General features: G+C 44.0%; 1 protein-coding gene across 2 annotated transcripts in view; it reads left to right on the top strand.

The window, feature by feature from the left end:
* Nucleotides 1-2,358: 2,358 nt before the first annotated feature.
* Nucleotides 2,359-24,071, top strand: part of paip2b (poly(A) binding protein interacting protein 2B) — a 118,108-nt gene continuing 96,395 nt past the window's right edge. The window contains exon 1 of one of the 2 annotated variants that reach the window (XM_059965780.1): nt 2,359-2,456. The gene's annotated coding sequence lies outside the window, so the exon portion shown is untranslated. The remainder of the gene's footprint in view (nt 2,457-24,071) is intronic. The other variant, XM_059965779.1, reaches the window with a different exon arrangement.

The following is a 24,071-nucleotide window of genomic DNA, read 5'->3' as shown; positions in this document are numbered from 1 at the left end:
GGTACAGGGGAGACGTCAGGGGTAAGTTTTTTTACGCAGAGAGTGGTGAGTGCGTGGAATGGGCTGCCGGCAACGGTGGTGGAGGCGGATATGATAGGGTCAATTAAGAGACTTGTGGATAGGTACCTGGAGCTTAGAAAAATAGAGGTAAGCCTAGTAATTTCTAAGGTAGGGACATGTTCAGCACAACTTTGTGGGCCAAAGGGCCTGTATTGCGCTGTAGGTTTTCTATATTTCCTCTTTGATGGTAGCAATGAGAAGACGACATGCCCTGTGTGACGTGGGTCCTGAATGACAGATGCTTCTAGCCTCTAGAGAGCGGCAGCCTTGTCTAACTTCGCCTTATGGATCAGCCCACCCTCCCAAGAACTGGGCTGGTCAATTTTTCCTGAACTCTCTCCGTTGCAAACGCATGTTTTTATATATTAGAATCAGAATATATTCGTGAAAATGCCGATGTAAACGTAGAACACAGCTTCTAACAATCGTAGTGGCGCTCTGTGTACTCAGATAAGAAAGCTGCCATCTGGAAACAGGCAGGCTGATACAACGCACAAGGAGGCGACACCGATGCCTGAGCACATTGCAATATCATGTGCAGTAACAAAGAATTGTCCAATCAGGATCACGGAACGCCAATAATGGACAGCCAGCAGAGCCAATTAAAGCGCAAGAAGAATGAACCGGCTCTATTATCGGCCTCGGCCTTACCATCGACCTCGTTGCGATCTGGCACTTCATCGGTTACCTGCACAGTACTCTCTCTCGGTAGAGTTTACATTTGATTCTGCATTGTTATTGTTTTACCTTATTCCAGCTCAATTTAATCGATTTGTATGAACAGTATGCAAGACTAGCTTCTCACTGCATCTTGCGATATGTAACAATAATAAAACGATCCAATACAAAATAACTGCGAGCAAGAAACAACGCCTGAAAGCACGAACTGCAGGGCTGAAGAACAACTTCTAAACCAGTGTTTACCGACTCTTGAAAAAGAATGCATCCCAGAGGATCCCAACTACAGTACTCTGTTTGTCCCACTGCCATCACGGAGGAGGGCTACGTAGCGTCAACGCCAGGACCACCAGGCTCAAAACAATTACTTTCCCCAACCAGTGAGACTGATCAACACCTCCACCCAGTAACCCACCCCTCCACACCCCCAACCACCACTACTTTATAATATCCTGTCAGAGTCACTTTATGTACAGACACTCCTGTGCCCAGCATCACTTTATGGGTGGACATCCAAGCTACGTATTTATATTTATTGTATTGTGTTTTTTGATTATTGTGCTCTTTCTCTTATTGTGTTTCTTTTGTACGCATCAGATCCAGAGTAACAATTATTTCGTTCTCCGTTACACTTTGTACTGGAAATGACATTAAACAATCTTGAATCTTAGCCTCACAATTTACATCGTTATGAATTTGCACTATATTGTTTACTTGTACTGCACTCTCTCTATAAATTTAACACGATTCTGCATTGTTGTTTTACCGTGCTCAATGCACGGTGTAATGATTTGATCTGTATGCTAGACAAGCTTTTCACTGTATCTTGGCAAAAGTGACAATAATAAACCAATTCCAGTTTCGAGCAACAAATCCTACGCCAAAAGGGGCGGGACCACAACTGTAGTTTGACCCGCCTCTCTTGATTGACGTTCAGGTTAACCAATAATCAGGCTTCAGTGGAGGGACTCTGCCTTTCAATCCTCTCAGGCAGCTCCAAGGGATTGGGCAAGAGAATTATACATATATCAATAAAATGCACCAAACGAGATTCTTCTTTCGTTCAACCCCCAACCTGTGTGTGAAAGACGACAGAAACCAACCATCGTACGCAACAACATTACAGTGGGCGGGGCAAGAGGCGCGGCTGTTTAACACTGACTGTCCTCCTCATTGGATAGAAAGGAGCAGTGCGATGACGTAACGCCCGAGGCTTCTCACTCTCTCCGCCTGAAAAACAACCGCGAGAGCGCGCGTGTCCTCCAATGCCACTAGTCCCGCCTTCCATTTCGGAACGACGCGGCGGTGAACCAATTCGTTTTCAACCTGTCTCCATTACCTGGTTTCTATTGGCTTCCAGTGCTGTCGGTCGCATCGGAAAGGCGGGACGATATTGTGATCGACCATTCATTACGAGGCACGGAGGCGGGATAGGTTTGAGCTCGTTTGCTTGCCAGTGCGCGAACCCGCCTCTAATACGCGTCCCGCCTTCCACTTCAGAGCGACGCAAAGGGGAACCAATTCGCTTTCAAACTCTGCTTCGGTTCCTTATTTCCATTGGTCTCTGTGGAAGTCCGTCCCGTTACAAGGGTGTCTCGGTCCAATCATCACAAAGCACAGGAGGCGGGATAGTTTTGAGGTCCGTTTGTTTGCCCGCGCGCGCCCGCGAGCTCGAGAGAGACGCCGAGAGAAAGGGTTTTAAACGTGGTTGGCGTGAGGTAAATATCTATGCAGATGCTTTGCGCTTTGTGGAGTATTGGTGGGCTCCGAGGGTGTTTGCTGTGTTTCAGTTCCCTGCATCCTCCCTTCGCACACGATCCCTGGAGTTCAATGCGGACCTCCTGGTTACGAGGAGCTCCTTCAGCTCGCTGGGCCCAAGGCCTTCAAGCAAACATCCCCCCCCCCCCCATTCTTCCCCAACCACAGAATGATTTCTACTCAAATTCTCGGCCTTCGATCCCCCACTCTCGCCGTTGTACCAGGTCATCAGGACCAGCCACCGCGCCCCCCCCCCACAGATTATAATCTACTAAATTTAAATCTTTCAAACCAAAGCCTCCAACACCAATCCCCCAGGACTCCTTCCCCACCCCGTCCACGTATCCACTTCTCCCCATTCCTCGCCCCCCCCCCGGAGATTACACTCCTTACCAACCCCCCAAGACTCCCCTCCTCCTCCTCTCACCCCCCCCAGGACGACTCCCTTCCTCCTCCTCCCCTACCCCCCTCCCCAGGACTCCCCTCCTCCTCCTCCTCCCACCCCCCTCCCCTCCCCCCTCCCCTACCCCCCTCCCCTCCCCCCTCCTCCAGTACTCCCCCCCTCCTCTCTTCCCCTACTCTCTTCCCCTACCCCCCCTCCTCTCTTCCCCTACCCCCCTCCTCTCTTCCCCTACCCCCCCTCCTCTCTTCCCCTACCCCCCTCCTCCTCCTCCCACCCCCTTCCCCAGGACTCCCCTCCTCCTCCTCCCACCCCCTTCCCCAGGACTCCCCTCCTCCTCCTCCCGCCCCCTTCCCCAGGACTCCCCTCCTCCTCCTCCCGCCCCCTTCCCCAGGACTCCCCTCCTCCTCCTCCTCCCGCTCCCTTCCCCAGGACTCCCCTCCTCCTCCTCCCACCCCCTTCCCCAGGATCCCCTCCTCCTCCTCCTCCCACCCCATTCCCCAGGACTCCCCTCCTCCTCCTCCCACCCCCTTCCCCAGGATCCCCTCCTCCTCCTCCCACCCCCTTCCCCAGGATCCCCTCCTCCTCCTCCCACCCCCTTCCCCAGGATCCCCTCCTCCTCCTCCCACCCCCTTCCCCAGGATCCCCTCCTCCTCCTCCCACCCCCTTCCCCAGGATCCCCTCCTCCTCCTCCCACCCCCTTCCCCAGGACCCTCCTCCTCCCACCCCCTTCCCCAGGACTCCCCTCCTCCTCCTCCCACCCCCTTCCCCAGGATCCCCTCCTCCTCCTCCCACCCCCTTCCCCAGGATCCCCTCCTCCTCCTCCCACCCCCTTCCCCAGGACCCTCCTCCTCCCACCCCCTTCCCCAGGACCCTCCTCCTCCCACCCCCTTCCCCAGGACCCTCCTCCTCCCACCCCCTTCCCCAGGACTCCCCTCCTCCTCCTCCCACCCCCTTCCCCAGGATCCCCTCCTCCTCCTCCCACCCCCTTCCCCAGGATCCCCTCCTCCTCCTCCCACCCCCTTCCCCAGGACCCTCCTCCTCCCACCCCCTTCCCCAGGACCCTCCTCCTCCCACCCCCTTCCCCAGGACCCTCCTCCTCCCACCCCCTTCCCCAGGACCCTCCTCCTCCCACCCCCTTCCCCAGGACCCTCCTCCTCCCACCCCCTTCCCCAGGACTCCCCTCCTCCTCCTCCCACCCCCTCCTCCTCCTCCCACCCCCCTCCTCCAGGACTCCCCTCCTTTTCCCTTCCCCTCCCCCCTCCCCCAGGACTCCACAACTCCTCCCACACTCCCCCCCCCCCCCCCAAACCAGCTCTCCACTCCTCCTCCCACACCCCTCCCCAGGTCTCCACTCCTCCTCCATCATTACATGAGCTACCCTGACAAGTATCATTTCAACAATTACATCCCCACAATCGCAGATCATAATGTCCCATCACAACCACAACCCCACCCTCCAATCCCCATCTTTGGCTTTAATCACACTATTCCTTACCATCTCCAATTCCGAAATGAAAAGAAATGTTATTCTCTCTTTAACCCTTGGCTGTAATTCTTGAAACCACTTTCCAATCTTAACTTCTCCAATCTACTGCCACAACATCCCCTGCCATGATTGCATCCCCTGCACTGTTCCTTCCAAAAATATCCCTACTAGTTCAGCCAATCTTCAGCACCAAAGTCAGGTTGTGATTTTGAAGGAAATGTGTTTGTTTTTGCTGGTTAACAATGTTAAAATTGCTGTGTGTTCAGTCATTTTTCGATAGTGATATGTTGTCACTTGATTGGTAAGTCAGTTTGTGAGTAAGGCATTGTTTTGGGTTCAAAATCAAATGAATTTACTATTCTGTAACACTTCACAACATTTGGATGATGAAGAATTTAAAGCTAAAGGCATTGACTTATTGTAGCCGTTGAGGGACAACTGAATTGGACACAACAAGACCTCACAAACAGCAGTGGCATATAACTGTTTTGAAATGAGAGGCCATGTGGAGCTTAGAGTTTGCTCTGCTAGTCAGCATAGTTACTGCTGATTCTGTGGCACAATTTCAAATTCACACCTGATCTCTGTGTTCTTCACTTACTTGGTATCCAAGATATAGTGCTCAGCCTCAAATATAATTCTGTGCATAACGTCTAATGCACGATTAATTCTTCCATTGTCTTAAATGACAAACCCTTAATCCTGAGATGGTACTGCCTTGTTCTAAAATCTCCAGCTGGAGAAAATGGCTGCTTAATTGTATGTCTGAAGGCAGATTTGTGTTTAATAGTTGTGGTGAACCTACTTTATTTCAATGTGCTTTCAACCTGCTTCAGTTATTTTAAAGATTATTTCCTGTCTTCACACTAAGGATATCCTCATTGTGTCACAAGTTGCTCAGCCACATTGGTAATTAACAGATCTTGTTGATGCTTGTGTTGTTCTGCTGAACATTGTGGGCAAGCTAAATTGGTGGTGGAATGTGTGGTAACACTCATAGGCTGCCCCCAGTACATCCTTAGTTTGTTCTGGTTGTTACTGCAAACGATGCATTTCATGTGAATTGCAGCAGAAAACTGAGCATTCACATGAAATATTGGACTTGTAAGATTAGTTGTAATTTTGTTACCTGGTGTATTCCTCATTTCCGTTCCTTCTTCACTGTAATGAAATGACCAACTTTAGTTGAATGAGGAAAGTTTAAGAACAGTTATGAAGCAGAACTTTCAGGCATTCTGGGAAAGGAGATGTTGATATGCTTCAATATGGGCATGTGTGCTGATCAGTAGAAGCACTATGGTATCCACATAATCTACACATTAATTGCAACTCTGCAAACTGGCAGTCATCAGCAACAAATAGGAGGACGAGGCTCAATGTTCTACTAGACCAGGAGTTCCCAACCTTTTTTATGCCATGGAGCCTTACCACTAACCAAGGGGTCAGTGGACCCCAGGTTGGGAACCCCTGTACTAGATGGAATTAAAAAATACGTAAATACTGAGGGGCTGACTCTTCCCTAACCTTATAGTGATCAATGCCAAAGAGACCTATTTTTGGCCAATTTATTTCACTCCATTTTAATGTAATTCCAAATGTAATGGTGGAGATCTGCTTCAGACCCTGCAGCACTTGTAGTTGAGCTAAAGATAATCCCATTAGATTCAGCCTTATTTAGCCCATGTACACCAAAACACAGAGAAATGTATCATTCGCATCAACAACCAACACACCCAAGGATGTGGCTACAAGAGTTGCCACCCGTTATGATACCAGCATAGCATGCCACGATGTTTTACAGAACAACACAAGCTGCAACAGTGACAACAAAATAAGACAACAGTAAAACAAGCCCCTGTCCAATCCCTCCCACCCATTTATGCACCCAGAGAGGCATCCAATCTGACAGGCTGCCTCTATTCTCTTGTCTTTGTCCCTGGATTCTCAAACTCTTAGACTTCAGTCCTCCTACTTTGGACTCTGCCCCATGGCACTGATCGCAGGTTTGATCTACGGGCCTCATCGTCCGGTCTTGCATGGTTCAGCCACAGTGACCTGGGCCCTTATGACTCTTATGGGCATCTACCTTCTGGACTTGGCATGCCCTGAACTTGGATCTTCAGCTTTGCCATCTAGACTTCACTGGGGTTAACCTATCTGTCTCCTCTTCTGGACTAGGAAGGAAATAGATTTCTAGACTTGCATGGACCTCTGGCCATGGTGACTTGGGGGTTAACAGTCCTTGTGGACCTACCATAGTCTTCCAACCTGGGACCAGTCTCCAATCTAGGGATTGCTGGCATTGAGACTAGAGTTTGATAGTTTGAGTGCATCTACAGTTACGTAAATGCCTACTGTGGTGTAGACTGTCTGCTAGTTCCAGGAGATTGTTCCTGGGCTGCTCCATGCCAGAGACTGTTCAGCTGTTTCCAGTAGTGACCCTGTCATCATTATCAGAGTTTGGGTTCTCTGCTGATGAATCCAGTATTCAGCTTTGTTTGCTGTTCCTCTATCAGGGCAGCAGTCTGTGCCACATGCAGAATGAAGATGATGCTGCAGCTAGCAGTTATGTAAATACAGAGGATTCTCTTGAACCTGTGCTGCTATACTAAACAAGTTAAGAACATGGAACATTACAGCATAGTACAGGCCTTTTGGCCCACAATGTTATGCCAACGTTTTAACCTAATCTAAGATCAGTCTAACCCTTCCCTACTACATAACCTTCCATTTTTTTTCCTTTCATCCATGTGTTTGTCTAAGAGTTTCTTAATTGTCCCTATGTATCTGGTTTTTTTTGCCCAGAGTGTGTATGCCACCACTCCTGGCACCCACACACACTCTTTGTAAAGTTCATGGCTGAACTTGTATATCAGCACTGTCTTCTTGCTGTATCTCCATGACATTTGGATTCTCTGTCCTTATTTTATTTTAACCTGCAGTGCATCATAAACTTCCAGTTTCATAAATTCTGTTGTACACAGTTCTGTGATATCTAAGCAGTTAAGCAAATATAAATATTTTAGAGTTGTATTTCTGTCCATATTCTAAAAATATAGAGGATGTGGAAATTTTTAAAGCTGTGAAAGAAACACATTTCTTTAAACTGATTTAAACCATGCGGTCTTATCCAGGTTAACTGGGACTACCTCAACAAACAGCACAAACTCAATAAATGTAATACTCTGGTGTTTATATGAAGAGATTTGATCCATGATAATAATGCCACCTTTGACATTGTGGTGTTTCCTGATATTTTGCAATAATGTTAACCAACAAAATTGAGGATAATGTAGTGAATTAAGATTTGGTAATTGAAAATAGACCAAACATGGGAATAAACATCTTTCTTTGATTAGTAGGCTATTGTTAATGATGCAATATAGGGATTAATAATCAGGTTCTAGGTATTTGCACACAATACAAAGGAATTTGCTGAGGGATCAAGTAACCTATTTCCAGGTTTACAAATGATACTAAACCAGGTAGGTTTCTGAGTGGGAAGGAGGATATAAAGCGGTACCAAAGAGTGAGTAGATTGAATATGATGTGAAAAATATGAGGTCACCTACTGCAATACACACAAAATGCTAGAGGAACTCAGCAGGTCAGGCAACATTTGTGGAGATAAATAAACAGTCAACATTTCGAGCTGAGATCCTTTATCAGGACTGGAAGGGAAGAGGAAAGAAGCCAGTATAAGAAGGTACCAGGTGAGGGGAGGTGTGTGGGATAGAGGGATGAAGTAAAAAGCTGGGAGTTATTAGGTGGAAGAGGTAAAGGGCTGAAGAAGAAGGAATTTGTTAGGACAGGACAGTGGGCCATGGGAGAAAAGAAAGGTGGAAGGGCACCAGAGAGATGTGATGGCTAGGTGAAGAGAAGGAAGCCAGAATGGGAATGGAAAAAGAGAAAGGGGGGGGGGGGTCGAGATCTCATGCCAGAGATTGGAGGTACCAAGAGAGAATGAGTTGTTGCTCCCCCTACATTACAGTGGTGTCATCATGATAGTAAAAGGAGACCATAGACTGACATATCAGAATGGGAAGTCAAATTGAAATCCTGCTTTTTTTTGTGGTGGATGAAGTGAAGATGTACGACAAAGTGGTCATCCTATCTATGTCAGTTCTCATCAGTGTAAAGGAGGCCAGACTGGGAACACTGGATGTAGAGGGTGATCCCAACAGACTTGCAGGTGAAGTGTTCTCTCATCTGTAAGGACTGTTAGTCACACTTACAGTGATAAGTGCCAAGAGGTAGATTAGCGGGGAGGGACGAGTGGACAAGGGAGACACATAGAGAATGATCCCTGTGCAAAGGTAAAGATGCACTTAGTGGTAGGGTCCATTAAAGATAGTGGAAGTTGCAGAGAATGATGTGCTGGATAAGGAGGTTCATGGGGTGATAGGTGAGGACTAGGGAAATCTTATCCCTTTTATGGCAATGGGAAAATGGGTTGATGATGGATGTGCATGAAAAGTTTATCCAGTATTTTCTGTTTGTTGCTCTGGATTTTGTTTCATCCATTTTTGTGCACATAACAGAAGTGCGGTGTATTTTAATTTAAGATGGTGAGAGATTGGGTGGAGTTAATGTTCAAAGGGAGATCAGAATCAGGTTTATTATCACTGTCTCATAATGCTGTGTAATTTGTTATGCAACAACAGTACAATGCAAAGACATAAAATTACTTAAATCACAAAATAAATAATGCAAATGAAGAGGAATAATGATGTAGTGTTAATGATTTCATTTAGAGATCCAATGATGGAGCGCAATAAACTGTTCCTGAATCATTGACTGGGTCTTCAGACTTATGTTACTACTGTCTGGGAGGAGGTATAAGAAGAGTGCTTGTCCCAGATGGTGAGGGGCTTTGATGGATTCTGCTTCTGGAAGATATCTTTGGTGAGGAGAGTTGTGTCCATGTTGGACACAGAACAGACCCACAGAAATATTGATACCCAGGAACTTAAACTGTTCACCCTTTCCTCCTAATTTCCCTTCCTGATGTCCACAATCAATTCCTTTGTCTTGCAGATGTTAAATGCAAGATTGTTGTTGCAACACCACTTAACCATCTGATCTACCTCAATTCTGTATGTCTCCTTGTTGCTATCTGTAAATTATAAATTGTGTTTAAACTGTGCTTAGAAATAGTCTTGACTGTAGAGCGAGTAGTGCAGTGGGCTAAGCATACATCCCTGAGCTGAGTTGATTGTCAATGTAGTCTCCCGATGAGAAAGTCAAGGATCCAGTTGCAGAGGGAGGTACAGAAGCTTGGGTTTATAAGTTGACTGATGAATTCTGAGGGGATGATGGTACTAAATGCTGAGTTGTAATTAGTAAACAGCAGCCTGATGTGTGTTTTGCTGTTCAGCAGAATGGAGAGTGATTGAGATTGCCTTAGCTGTAGAACTGTTCTGATGGCAGGTGAATTGCAGCAGGTCTAGCTCTTTGTTGAGTTAATTCTAGCTGTAACCAACCTTTCAAAGCACTTGTGAATGCACAATTGATAATCATTGCAGCAACTCATCCTGCCACACCCCTACAGCCACTGGGATATTGGGGAATAGAAATGTAGGCCTATGAGGGAAAAGTGTAAAGAGAATTTGCTAGGTTCATCCAGGAGGGGCTCATTCAGTATGTTGATTGTCCAATGAGAGGACGGGCCATATTTGACCTGGTATTATTTGTATTATTAGTATTATACAAGTATTATTTGTATTATTGGTATTATACAAGTATTATTTGTATTATTGGTATTATACAAGTATTATTTGTATTTATTGGTATTATACAAGGTCATATTTGACCTTGTGGGAGAATGTTAAAGTGAAGCAGGACAAATTACAAAAGTATTGGAGTTAATTGGGATAATTGTATTTGGGCAAGTCCACATGGGATGTGGGAGGGTACAGGACAGGTATGTTCCAGTAAGAAGAATGACAAAGATGGGAAGGCAAGAGAACTTTGGATGTCTAGAGAAATGGTGAATTTTGTCAAGAAGGGAAAGGAAGCACATATAATGTTTAAGAAGCTAAAATCAAACAGAGCCCTTGAGGATTATAAAGAAGCTAGAAAAAAAACTCGGAGGGAATTAGAAGAGCTGGGAGGAGGCATGAAAAGTCCTTGCAAGTAGGATTAAAGAGAATTCTGATGCATTGTATATGTACATCAAGAGCAAGAGGATAGCTAGGGAGAAGGTAGGACCTTTCAGGATAAAGGAGAAAATGTGTGCTTGGTAGTGAAGAATTGGGTACTTTGCATCAGTATTTACCAAGGAGAGAGACGTGGAGAGTAATGTGAACAGTGTGTACTGTGCCAGATTGCTAGGGCATTTTGAGATTAAGAAGGGGGTAAAGTGTTTTAAAGAACATCAAGATGGATAAATCGCCAGGGCCTGTTGGGATATACCTTAAGTTACTGAGGGAGGCAAGAGATGAGATCATTGGGGCCTCGACCAAAATCTAGTCACATGCAAAGACCCAGAGGACTGGCAAGAAGCTAGTAGTGTTCTATTATTCAATAAGGGAAATGAGGGAAAAGACAGAAGGTAGTTGCCGATGGGACTTATTCTGACTGGAGGTCTTTAACTAGTGGTGTTCAGCAGGGATCTGTACTGGGACCTGTGCTATTTGTAATGTATATAAATTACCTGGATGTAAAAGCAGATGTGTGTGATAGTAATTTTTCAGATGATACAAAGATTAGTAGTGTAGTTTGCTAAATGATACAATTGGGTATAGATCAGTTGCACATATCTTTTGGAGAAACGGCAGATGAGAAATAGCAGATGGAGTTTAATCCAGTGAAATGTGAGGTTTTGCATTATAGGAGATCAACTGTAAAGGGATAGCACTTTATTAATGGCAAGACACTTAATAGTGATGTGTAGAGGTATCTTGGGGTCCCGTTTAATGTTGACAAAGTGGCTATACAGGTTGATAAGGTGGTAAAATGGTATGTGGCATGCTTGCATTTAGTAGTTGAAACATTGCAATCAAGAGTCAGGAAGTTATGTTACAGCTTTATAAAACTCTGGTTGGGCTGTGTCTGGAGTATTGCATTCAATTTTGGTTGCCTGATTATAAGAATGAAGTGGAGAATTTAGAGAGGATGTGGAAGAGTTTTATGAGATTGTTACCTGGATTAAGGAGCATGTGCTATAAAGGAGAGGTTAGACAAACTTGGCCTGATTTCTCTGGAGTGGTAGAGGCTGAGAGAAGGCTTGATAGAGATTTACAAAATAAGATCCATCGATGAGAAAACTGTTATCTTGTTCTCAAGATTGAAATATCTAGTACTAGAGGACATGCATTTAAAGTAAGGGGTAATTTCAAAGGAGATATGCAGGGCATGATTGTTTTTTACAGAGTGATCGGTCTGGAGTATATATACATTGCCGGGTGATGGTGAAGCCAGATACAACAGGGGTGTTTAAGAGGTTCTTAGAAAAGCACATGAATGGAGGATGGAGGGATACAGAAGTCGTGTAGGAAAAGATCAGTTAAGCATTTAATTGTTTATTTTTTTTATTTCAAGATACAGCGCCAAGCAGGTCCTTCCAGCCCAATGAGTAGCGCCAGTCAGGTACCCAATTATTATATCCCTAGCCTAATCACAGGACAATTTACAATGACCAGTTAACCTACACCATGGGAGGAAACGAGTACCTGGAGAAAACCTACACAATTGTGAGGAAAACCTACAAGCTACTTATGGACAACACCGTAATTGAACTCCGAATTCCAGATCGACCCCAAGCTGTAATAGCATTACACTAACTGCTACACTACCATGGCAATTTGGCACAACATCATGGAGTGAAGAGCCTGTTTCTGTATTACACTACGCTGTTCTATGTTCTGTATAACTAACTTTTCTATCATTTTCTCTTCCCTTAACTTTGTAGATTCTTTTGTTGAGTGCACAAATTCTTCCAGCTGTCTACTGACCTTTATAATCATCTTGCTCTGTTGCAGTGCAATTTTCACCAGATATTCTTGTTTGATTACTAATATGTAAAACAGGATGGTGGGGGATTTTTTTTTGAAGTGGTGAAAAGTTTGGAATCAATTAATTTGTTTCATTTAGCATTTTAAGATCATAGGGGAATACATTGAGTTCAGAGTTGTGAAAAACCTGTATGGAAAATGAAAAAAAACTAAGCTTATGATGGTTCAAAATCTTTTGCTGTAGTAATTACTAGCCAGCAGAATTAAGTTGTCCTAACTGATACCATTGAAAATGTAAATGTGCGCAAGGAACCAAATTAAGAAGGGCTAAAGATTAAGCAACAATTTAATACTGGGGGATATAGTGATGAAGGACAGTGTAGCAAATTTTTTGCTTTTTTTAAAGTCATGAGGTCATACAGCACAGAACTCGGCCCTTCAGTCCACGATATGATTCATCAAAGCAGCCTACACTAATCCCATTTACTCACATTTCGTCCTTTGCTTTCAATGTGAAAGTGTCTCCACTAAGTCTTTGGTGGTGCATTCCAGATGCCAGCCACCCTTTGTGTGGAAATCTATCTCTAAACCTCCTCCGTCTTGGCTTAAACTTGTGGTGCTTTGTCTTTGATATCCATCTTGTCAAGGAGGTAAAATATTTTTGCTATCTACCCTGTCTGTCCCCCTTGTAAATTTATGTCTCTATCAGGTCTCCTCTTAACCTTGTCTCCAGGGAAAAGAAACCCAGTTTATCTAGCATTTCCCTGTAACAGTAAAACATTAATCCAGGTGACATCTTGGTAAATCTCCTTTCCACCCTCTCCAGCACAAACACATCCTTTCTCTACTGTGGTGACCAGAACTGTACACAATACTTGGCCTAACCACTATTTTATAAAGTTGTAACAGGACTTCCCTGCCAAGTATATACAGAAAATGCAAAAACTCATTCAGTCATATTTGGCAATGTGATTTCATTTTAACTGTTTGTTGAAATTGGACCGTAGAGGCCAGTGTTCTAGGATTATCCTTGCAACTTTTGTTTTATGATGCAATACTGTTCCTTTAAAGTTGGTTCTGCTCATAAACAGTTTGGAGGAATCATTTAAATAAAAGTAGGAGCTGCTGTGAATAATTTCAGTTTGATTTAACTGATTTTGAAATGAGTAGATTACAATTCAGTTTTAGATTTGTTCATTTTGCTGTATTAAAATCTGATCTTGATTTGTGGGGCAGTTGCCGGGTTGAACCACCTGTATGTATTCGATACCTGTACCCAATGAAAACATAAAAATTAAACAAATTTGAAGTCCAACCATAAACGAGCTCACTTCAATTATTTTCTAATAATTAGACATCAACACTTCTTTAAACTTAACTTACTATTCACACTGAGCCCAGACTATCTGGTTCTTAAATTAAATAGCTGGAAAACCAAACTAATTATTTGCATTGAATACTTTTGGTATGAATCATTTTATATTTGGATGAGATAAGCTGGGAGGTTATGGGTGGAAGAAGTAAAGGGCTGAAGAAAGAGAAATCTAATAAAAGAAAACCATGGAATAAAGGAACGGAGAAGGGAAACCAGAGAGAGCTGAGCAGGTGAGGAGAAGAGCAAAGAGGGCAAGTAATTTTCAGAAGTTAGAGAAAATTATGTTTGTACCATCAGGTTGGAGGCTACCTTGACAGAATATGAAGACTTGCTCTCCCAAACAGAGTTTGGCTCATCATCACAGAAAAGTAAGCCATGAACAGAATAGGAAGTGGAATTGAAAAGGATAGCCATTAGAAGATTTGTGATGGACAGAGCAAAGACATTCAACGAAGTGATCCCCAATCTGATTGAAATGTGCAGGAAGCAGCATCAGTGCATTTGTCAATATAGCCATGGCTACTACACCTTTTGGATGAAGAGGGAGGAGCTGAAAGAGAAATTATTAAGGGCAAGAACCAGTTCTGCTATATCTTGAGCAGGGTGGTAGTGGAGGGTAACCCGTTAGGTCTGTTGTTCAGAAAGACGTGAAGAGCTTTAAGGCCTTCCTGATAGGTGATGGAAGTGTATAGGAACTGGATGTCTATAGTGAAAATAAAGCTATCAGGACCATGGAACTGAAAGTGCTTAAAGTGATGGAGAGACATTAATGAATGTTGGTTGCATTGATTGCCTCAAATTGTTACTAGTAAGCTTTTGCCAGACATGTTGCTCTGATGTAACTAGTAGAATGGATAGGGGAAAGCCAGTGGATGTGGTATATTTAAATTGTCAAAAGCCTTTTGACAAGGTCCCACACAGGAGATTAGTGTGCAAACTTAAAGCACACGGTATTGGGGGTATGGTATTGATATGGATAGAGAATTGGTTGGCAGACAGGAAGCAAAGAGTGGGAGTAAATGGGACCTTTTCAGAATGGCAGGTAGTGACTAGTGGGGTACCGCAAGGCTCAGTGCTGGGACTCCAGTTGTTTACAATATAAATGATTTAGACGAGGGAATTAATGCAGCATCTCCAGGTTTGCGGATGACACGAAGCTGGGCGGCGGTGTTATCTGTGAGGAGGATGCTAAGAGGATGCAGGGTGACTTGGATAGGTTAGGTGAGTGGGCAAATTCATGGCAGATGCAATTTAATGTGGATAAATGTGAGGTTATCCACTTTGGTTGCAAGAACAGGAAAACAGATTATTATCTGAACGGTGGCCGATTAGGAAAAGGGGAGGTGCAACGAGACCTGGGTGTCATTGTACACCAGTCATTGAAGGTGGGCATGTAGGTACAGCAGGCGGTGAAAAAGGCAAATGGTATGTTGGCATTCATAGCAAAAGGATTTGAGTATAGGAGCAGGGAGGTTCTACTGCAGTTGTACAAGGCCTTGGTGAGACCACACCTAGAGTATTGTGTGCAGTTTTGGTCCCCTAATCTGAGGAAAGACATTCTTGCCATAGAGGGAGTACAGAGAAGATTCACCAGATTGATCCCTGGGATGGCAAGACTTTCACATGAAGAAAGACTGGATTGACTAGGCTTATACTCACTGGAATTTAGAAGATTGAGGGGGGATCTTATTGAAACGTATAAAATTCTAAAGGGATTGTACAGGCTAGATGCAGGAAGATTGTTTCCGATGTTCGTGAAGTCCAGAACAAGGGGTCACAGTTTAAGGATAAAGGGGAAGCCTTTTAGGACTGAGATGAGGAAAAATTTCTTCACACAGAGTGGTGAATCTGTGGAATTCCCTGCCACGGGAAACAGTTGAGGCCGGTTTATTGGCTATATTTAAGAGGAAGTTAGATATGGCCATTGTGGCTAAAGGGATCAGGGGGTATGGAGAGAAAGCAGGTACAGGGTTCTGAGTTGGATGATCAGCCATGATCATACTGAATAGCGGTGCAGGCTCGAAGGGCTGAATGGCCTACTCTTGCACCTATTTTCTATGTTTCTATGTTTAGTACAAACTGCTGTTGCATCTTAAAACCAAGTTTTGCCTTAATATAATAAAATAACTTATTACATATTTAATTAAGATCAAAAATCTACTCTAAATTAATGCCGCAAAAATTTCAGTGTTTCCTTAAAGAGGACCAAGTGTTGAAAATGTCTATCTGTATTGTCAGAGTAAAGCAGACAGAACTAAGTGACTGTTCCTAAATAAAGGATAGGCTGGTTTTGATAGTGAGAAATTCAAAGGATGGTAAGTCTTTGTCATTCTTTATCATTGATAATTTTGAAAGCACAGTAATTGGGTGCATTCAAATTAGAGATGCATAAAAGTACATGAAAGATATGGGGATGGTGCAGGAAAAGTTTTTGGAATATAAAATGACATCAGTTTGTTGAAAGGCTTATTCTAATTTTATCTTTATTGTGTACAAGTTGAAAATCAAACTTTCATGCTAATGTCAGTGATAAATGGCTGTATCCCCAAGTTACAGTTGTCTACTTGAATTTCCAACAAATTCATTTTTGTAGTCTTCTGATTACTGAGATTTTCAGGTAAAATGGAAATGTTCTGATCTGTTGAGTATTTTTGCAAATAAAATTCACCTGATGTCCATTTTTGTTTTTATTCTGTAAATTTCTGTGATACCAGGGATATGTGATAGATAAATGATTATGTCCACTTTTTTTTAAGTACTTCATATTTCAAAGGATGTTTGAGTATAAATGTGTTTTTTTACACTAATGATCTGGGGCAGGGGTCTGCAACCTTTACCACTGAAAGAGCCATTTGGACCCGTTTCCCACAGAAAAGAAAACACTGGGAGCCACAAAACCCGTTTGACATTTTAAATGAAATAACACTGCATACAACGTTTTTTTTTGCCTTTATGCTATGTATAAACAAACTATAATGTGTTGCATTTATGAAATCGATGAACTCCTGCAGAGAAAACGAAATTACATTTCTGCATGCAACAAAAACATTTTGAACTCTGAAAAAAAGACGTTGGGTTGAAGGTTACTTTTAAGTAAAATACTCAATGTCTATTTGAATCCTTCTTGTATTTATGAAAAACGCCAAAATTAAATTGTCCGCCAGCAGCAAACCAAAAATAACGTCAGCCAGCTGTCAACCTGAAAAATAAAAGGACTATTGCACTGAACAATGAAAAAATATGAATATACGTAAAATAATAGGCAATTAAAATATTTATCATACTTGGTTAATGGGATTTCTGCTCCTGGACCTCAGTGCACAGTGTCTGCACATCAGGGCTGTATGACGTCACCTTCATCTTTACACAGGATCACAAACTGTCATCTGTGAGGCGTGCACAATGTTTATTTTAAATAAAGTTCATGTTGAAGAACACCTGCTCACATACATATGTGGATCCAAAGATCGACAGGTCTCCAAGCGCATACTTTTTAATGTTTACATAAATGTCGGGGATAGCATTCCATGTTTCGAACACAAGTTTGTGAGGTTTGAGGAGGTTTTCAATATCACTCCATTTGTGATTCTGAGCAAGAACGGTCTTCTGACGGGCAACGTCTTCAAGGTCTGCTGTCAAGCGTCTAAACTTGGACACCAATATGTCTTTGTCGGCCAGTTCCATCTCAAGATGAGGTTGACTCACACCTGCCAATGCAGTCGTATTCAGTAGGGATGGATCGATGCTTAGGGGAGTGACCGGGAAGGATAATGTGTTTTTTCCTCTCTGAACTCTCAGAAGCATTTCCCAAACGATGTTTGCATTGCGATGATTGCAGAATGTAAATACTCTGAATTTATCATGTCATGAGCTTGTTTGAACTCTCTCAAATTGGGAAAGTGAGACAATGTGCCTTTCTGTAAATCTCTGGCAAGCACTGTCAACTTGCGCTCGAATGCCAAAACATCCTCCAACATGTGCAGGGCTGTGCGTCCTTTCCCCTGAAGAGCTGTGTTCAGCGTGTTCAGGTGCGCTGTCATGTCTACCATGAAGTATAGCTTTTCCAGCCACTCTGGCTGTTCCAGCTCAGGAAAGGTGAGCCCTTTGCTGCCCAGGAAAGTTTTCACTTCTTCCAGACACGCGACAGAGCGTTTCAGCACCTCCCCTCTGGACAGCCACCGGACTTTGTTGTGCAGCAGGAGATCAAAATATGCGCTTTCCAGCTCGTCCAGTAACAAACGGAATTGACGGTGATTTAAACTTTTTGCCATTATTTTATTGACAATCTGAATGACAACATCCATTACTTCTGCGCATTCCGGAGGAAATGTTTGAGCGCACAGTGCCTCTTGGTGCAAGATGCAGTGAAAAGTCAGCAGCTTTCTGTCCAGCGACTTCTGCAGTAAAGCCACAAATCCCTTGTGCGCTCCTGTCATACTTGGTGCCCCATCAGTAGCTACTGACACCAGGTGGGTGGTCTTTATTCCTTTGGCTCTTAAACAATTCAAGACAGCCTCACAGATGTCCTCCCCCCGTTTTTGGCCTTTTAGAGGTATCAACTCAATCATTGCTTCCTATGGCCCGGCAGAGTTTACATACCGGCAGAACAGCGCTATTTGTTCAATATCACCTTTGTCTTTAGACTCGTCACAGGCAATCGAGTAGGCTACAGCTGAATTGATGTCTTTAATTTGCTGTCTTGTGATGTCTTCTGCCATTTTTATGGTTCTGTCTTTGACAGTCTTTGCAGAGAGGGGCATATTCCTGATTTTCTGCACAATTTCACTCTTGTTTTTAAAGTCCGTGAATAGATGTTCTGAAATCTTAATGAAAGATTCTTTTATATATTCACCATCTGTAAACTGCTTCCCGTGCCTGACTATTTCCTGAGCGGCAACAAAACTAGCATATGTAGTTGATTTTCCAGACTTCATCCACTTCTTGAAATGATTTTTGCTCATATCAACCTTTCGCATCAGTTCTGAAACGGCTTTTTTTTTCTCTCATCTCCCATCCGGATATTTTTGAGCAAAGGCTTTATTCTGTTTATTCTGGAAATGTCTTGTGACATTTGACTTTTTGTTGTTTGCTAGTTTCTCATTGCATATTAAGCATACCGGTAAACCAGTCTCGTCAGCAGTGAAAGCAAATGAATCTGCCCACGTATCATTAAACGTTCTGTTTTCTTCAGTCACTTTTCTTTTTTTAGAATTAATTCTCCATAGTTAGCTTACCTTGGATTGAAAAATTAAAGAAATCGCACTCTGGCGGGTGTCAGGCATTGGCAGTGGTGACGTATATTAATAGCGACAAAAAACACGTTTTATTTAGATTGTACAAGATCACCATAATCTTCAAATTTAGAATTACATTTCAAAAATTAACAAACTGACATAAAATACATTTTAATTAAATACTCATCATTTATTTTCCAAAGCCACAGGGAGCCGCAGCACAGAGATGAAAGAGCTGCATGTGGCTCCGGAGCCGCGGGTTGCCGACCCCTGATCTGGGGTGTTAGGGTCTATGTTGTGCCTTTAGAGCATATTCATGCTTTAGTGTTTTAATAAAACAGAAATGTTGAAATGATCAGATCATGGGTTATCTTTCAGGTTTGTTGACCTTTCATCAGATGTACTTAACTGGAGTAGTGCAAATTGTGTCTGTCCTCTGTTTCCCCACCAAGAATGAAACTGATCTGTGCAGTTTTCTTCCCTCGTTTGGTAGAGAATCATAAGGTCCAGAGGTCCTTTAACTACAAGCATGCATTTTTGTTTGTATTTTCATTTGTTTTAATTAGCAGTTGACCCATCTCTTTTCTATTTAAAATTGTGTGTTCACTTCAACGGCCACTAACATTCTAAAATAAATATAAAATGTAATTATCGTAAGCGACTAAGATTTTCATAGGCTGTCTTTATGCACACCTGTAGTTCTATTCATGGCCATGCTTTTCTGGGGCATGAATTACATTTTTCTGTTTTGCTTTCTGGTAACTGGGTGCTCTAGTGAACAATAATGAGAATGGCATCATTCACGTTATGATTTAAATGCAGTGAAGCATCCTAAGGAATTTGACTGGACAAAATTTGATACTACATAGCATGAAGACAAGATAGTATATGGCAAAATGTTTGATCATGGAGAGGTAGGCTGTAAAAAGAGCCAGGAATCAGAGACTGAGAGATTTAGAAACTAGAGCTTAAGGTTTCGACAGTTGAAGGCAAGGCCACCAACAGTGAAGGAATTAATTTTGGGAGTTATGGAGATGTCAGAAGTTTTGAAACATCTATATGTTCTGTGTTTGAGAAGGTGGTATGAAGCTATAGAGCAATTTGCAAACAAAAATAAGAATTTTCAAATTGAAATATTAACCAGGAGTCACTTTGGGTTTTTTAGTCTGAGTGATGTGGTAGAATAAAGGAGGTGGGTCAATAATAATTTGAAACATTCATGATGAAAACAGGAATGATGCTTTCTACAGAAGTTCAGCTAATTCAAGGCTTGTATCAGGCTAGAAAAAATTGTTTCGTTTGATGAGGTGCATGATTGGAAGCTCATCTTGTACTTGAGGAACTTCTTCTCTAGCAGTTCCTCAGGCATTTGATAAGGTACCCCATGCAAGGCCTATTGACAAAGTAAGGAGGCATGGGATCCAAGGGGACATTGCTTTGTGGATCCAGAACTGGCTTTCCCACGGAAGGCAAAGAGTGGTTGTAGACGGGTCATATTCTGTTTGGAGGTTGGTGACCAGTGATGTGCCTCCGGGATCTGTTCTGGGACCCTCTAACTCTTCGTGATTTTTATAAATGACCTGGATGAGGAAGTGGAAGGATGGGTTAGTAAGTTTGCTGATGACACGTAGGTTGGAGGTGTTGCAGATAGTGTGGAGGGCTGTCAGAGGTTACAGCGAGACATTGATAGGATGCAGAACTGGGCTGTTAAGTGGCAGATGGAGTTTAATCCATATAGGTGTCAAGTGGTTCATTTTGGTAGGTCAAATATGATGGCAGAATATAATATTAATGTTAAGACTCTTGGCAGTGTGGAGGATCAGAGGGATCTTGAGGTCTGAGTCCATAGGACGCTCAAAGCAGCTGCACAGGTTGACTGTGGTTAAGAAGGCATACGGTATATTAGCCTTCAGTAACTGTGGAATTGAGGTGGTGTGGCATGGCAGCAGCGGCCTTTCAGACCTGGTGTTACTTTAATTTTCTAATTTAAGTTTGATACACAATTTTCGATTAGGGCACATGGATAACAGAGCAACTATCTACCATTGCCAGATACCACTACAATACAGAGATCGCTCAAAAACAAAACTTCACAAAGATCTGCTGGTTGAATTACGCGACCTCAGCTTGCTGAGGGGAACAGGCCTACATTCCTCGGACTCGTCTGATGCTGGTAGCTGGAGATGGAGACATTGCAAGTGATGTGCGAGGAAGTGGAAGTGAGGCAAGCGGGCAGAGGTCCATGGCAGGCAAACAGTGAACCCTAGCCGGCCGGATCTCCCGTCCATTCTGCTGTCCAATGCCCTGGACAATAAATTGTACTCGGCGGGAGTACAGAGTCTGTTGTGGGTACGTCTTGTTACGTATCCCGTAACTGGATAACTTACCAGCAAAGATAGAGAGGTCTGTTGAAGTCTGATGTCACTATTTTCAAATGTTTTTATTTATAAAGGGACACAAAAGTAAGGTTAATATAAACATTCAGATAATGCACGTCGTCAATACTCAATCTAAAGCGCGGGTATAGTAATAATCATCATTAAGAAGTGAGCTCTACTGTTGTCTAGGGGTTAATAGATTGTCCAATGGAAATATAAAAGTCACTCAGAAGTCTGCAGACTTTAGCCTTTCGGGGAATCGCTGGGTTTCACGTGTTTTAGAGGGATCGGTGAAAAACGGAAAAAACTTGCCCGGGTCTTTATGAAGCCACTCCGTTAAATCAGGGGAGCGTTGTTCCCCCGTTGTTAGTTCGAAGTCCTTCTCGGTATTATCAGCCACCCGCTCCCCAGGCAAAGGAGTTACGGAGCGCACGTGGCTTTGTAGGGCTTCCAGCTATTGCGGGAGCACTGAGCGATGGTGTCCTTCTGGTGCGTCTCTGGGGTACTGCCTCCTTTTATCTTGACTTGCAGAGTTGTAGATGTCCATCAAAGTAGGGTGATGCAATTCCCCACCCCCACATTGACCGAGGGTGTCCATATCCATGGTAGCTGTCAGGTAGCAGGGACATGCACGTCACACAGGTGCCTCTAAGAACCGTTGCATTGTCTCTCACTTCCTGGGTCCGAGACCTGAATTAATAGCGATCTTGCGATTCTCCGGAAGGAGGGGGCTGCTCCCGCCCCTTCGGCCCCTCAGAGCTGTGGTACATTCATAACAGTCTGTACAGAGACATGGCTCACTGATAGAATTTTGAATGCAGCTCTCTCCGGTAAGACTCGTGGTGGTGGTGGTATCTGTATTTGCATCAACACTCTGTGCTGGTTTCCGGACACTGATCATCGCAGGTGGAGTTTATGGCTGTTAGATGCAGACCATTTTATTGCCATGGGAATTCACCTCTGTTTATATATTCTGTGACTTCATTTCCCCCCAACACTAATGCTAAGGACGTGCTCTGAACTGTATGGGGCTATTAGTGAAATGCAGAACGCACACCCTGATGGACTGTTTATTGTCACCAGTGATTTTAACCATGCAAACCTTAAGTCAGTGTTCCCCAAATTCTATCAATATGTCGACTTCGCAACGAGGGGGGAGAACACGTTGGACCTGGTTTACACAAGCATCCCTGACTCGTACCGGGCTGAGTCCCACCCCCACCTCGGTTACTCAGACCACATCTCTGTTATGTTAATCCCAGCATACAGGCCACTCGTCAGGCACTCCAGACCAGTTCTGAAGCAGGTGAAAACCTGGCCAGCAGGATCCATCTCTGCTCTTCAAGACTGCTTTGAGCCCACTAACTGGCACATGTTCAGGGAGGCTGCAACCGATGGCGACTCTACCAACTTAGGAGAACACAGCGTCAGTGACCAGCTACATCAGCAAGTGCATTGATGAAGTTACTCTGTCCAAGACCATCACTATACACGCTAACCAGAAGCCATGGTTAACGCGGAGATGTGTGCACTGCTGAGGACCCGCAACTCCGCCTTCAGACAGGCAACAAGGCAGCCCTAACAACAGCATGGACCAAACTGTCCTGAGCCATCAGAGGGGCAAAGCGTGCATTCGCCCAGCGAATCCACAGCCACTTCCAGGACAGTGACGACACACGGCGCATGTGGAAGGGCATCCAGGGCATCTCCAATTACAGGACAACATCACTTGACTGTGCAGGTGATGCCTCCCTCCCAGATGCACTGAATAACTTCTACGCCCATTTTGAGGCGGAAAATGATGTGGTGGCGAGGAAGTCCACTCCTCCTACAAATGACCAGGTGCTGTGTCTCACCGTGGCCGATGTGAGAAGAGCCCTGTGCAGGGTCAACCCACGGAGGGCTGCTAGACCAGGCAACATCCCTGCTAGAGTGCTCAGAGGATGTGCAGACCAGCTAGCAGATGTTCTCACTGACCTCTTCAACATTTCCCTGAGCAGTGCCACCATTGTCCCTGTGCCAAAGAAGTCCTCAGTGTGTTGCCTAAATGACTACCGTCCCGTTGCACTCACATCCATCATCATGAAGTGCTTCGAGAGGCTCGTCATAATGCATATCAAGACCCTGCTGCCACCCTCACTGGACCCCCTGCAGTTTGCGTACCATCCCAAGTGCTCGACGGATGACACCATTGCCATCACCCTCCACCTGGACAAAAATGACACATACGTTCGGATGCTGTTCAACATTCAACACAATCATCCCTCAGAAACTGATTGGAAAGCTGAGCCTACTGGGCCTGAACACCTCCCTCTGCAAGTGGATTTTAGATTTACTGACTGGGAGACCTCAGTCAGTCAAGATCGGGAGCAGTATCTCTAACACCATCACACTGAGCATGGGGGCACCCCAGGGTTGTGTGCTCAGTCCACTGCTGTTTACTCTGCTGACCCACGACTGTGCTGCACCACACAGCTCGAACCACATCATCAAGTTCGCCGATGACGCGACTGTGGTGGGTCTCATCAGCAAGAACGACGAGTCAGCTTACAGAGAGGAGGTGCAGCGGCTAATGGACTGGTCCAGATCCAACAACCTGTCTCTGAATGGGTACAAAACAAAAGAGATGGTTGTTGACTTCAGGAGGGCACGAAGCGACCACTCCCCGCTGAACACTGACGGCTCCTTGGTAGATATCGTTAAGAGCACCAAATTTTTTGATGTTCACCTGGGGGAGAATCTCA

This window comes from Hypanus sabinus, chromosome 3 (assembly GCF_030144855.1).
Source record: "Hypanus sabinus isolate sHypSab1 chromosome 3, sHypSab1.hap1, whole genome shotgun sequence".
NCBI classification, from domain to species: domain Eukaryota; kingdom Metazoa; phylum Chordata; class Chondrichthyes; order Myliobatiformes; family Dasyatidae; genus Hypanus; species Hypanus sabinus.
The sequence above is the reverse complement of the archived record's forward strand: the minus strand, read 5'-3'. Positions and strand labels throughout refer to the sequence as shown.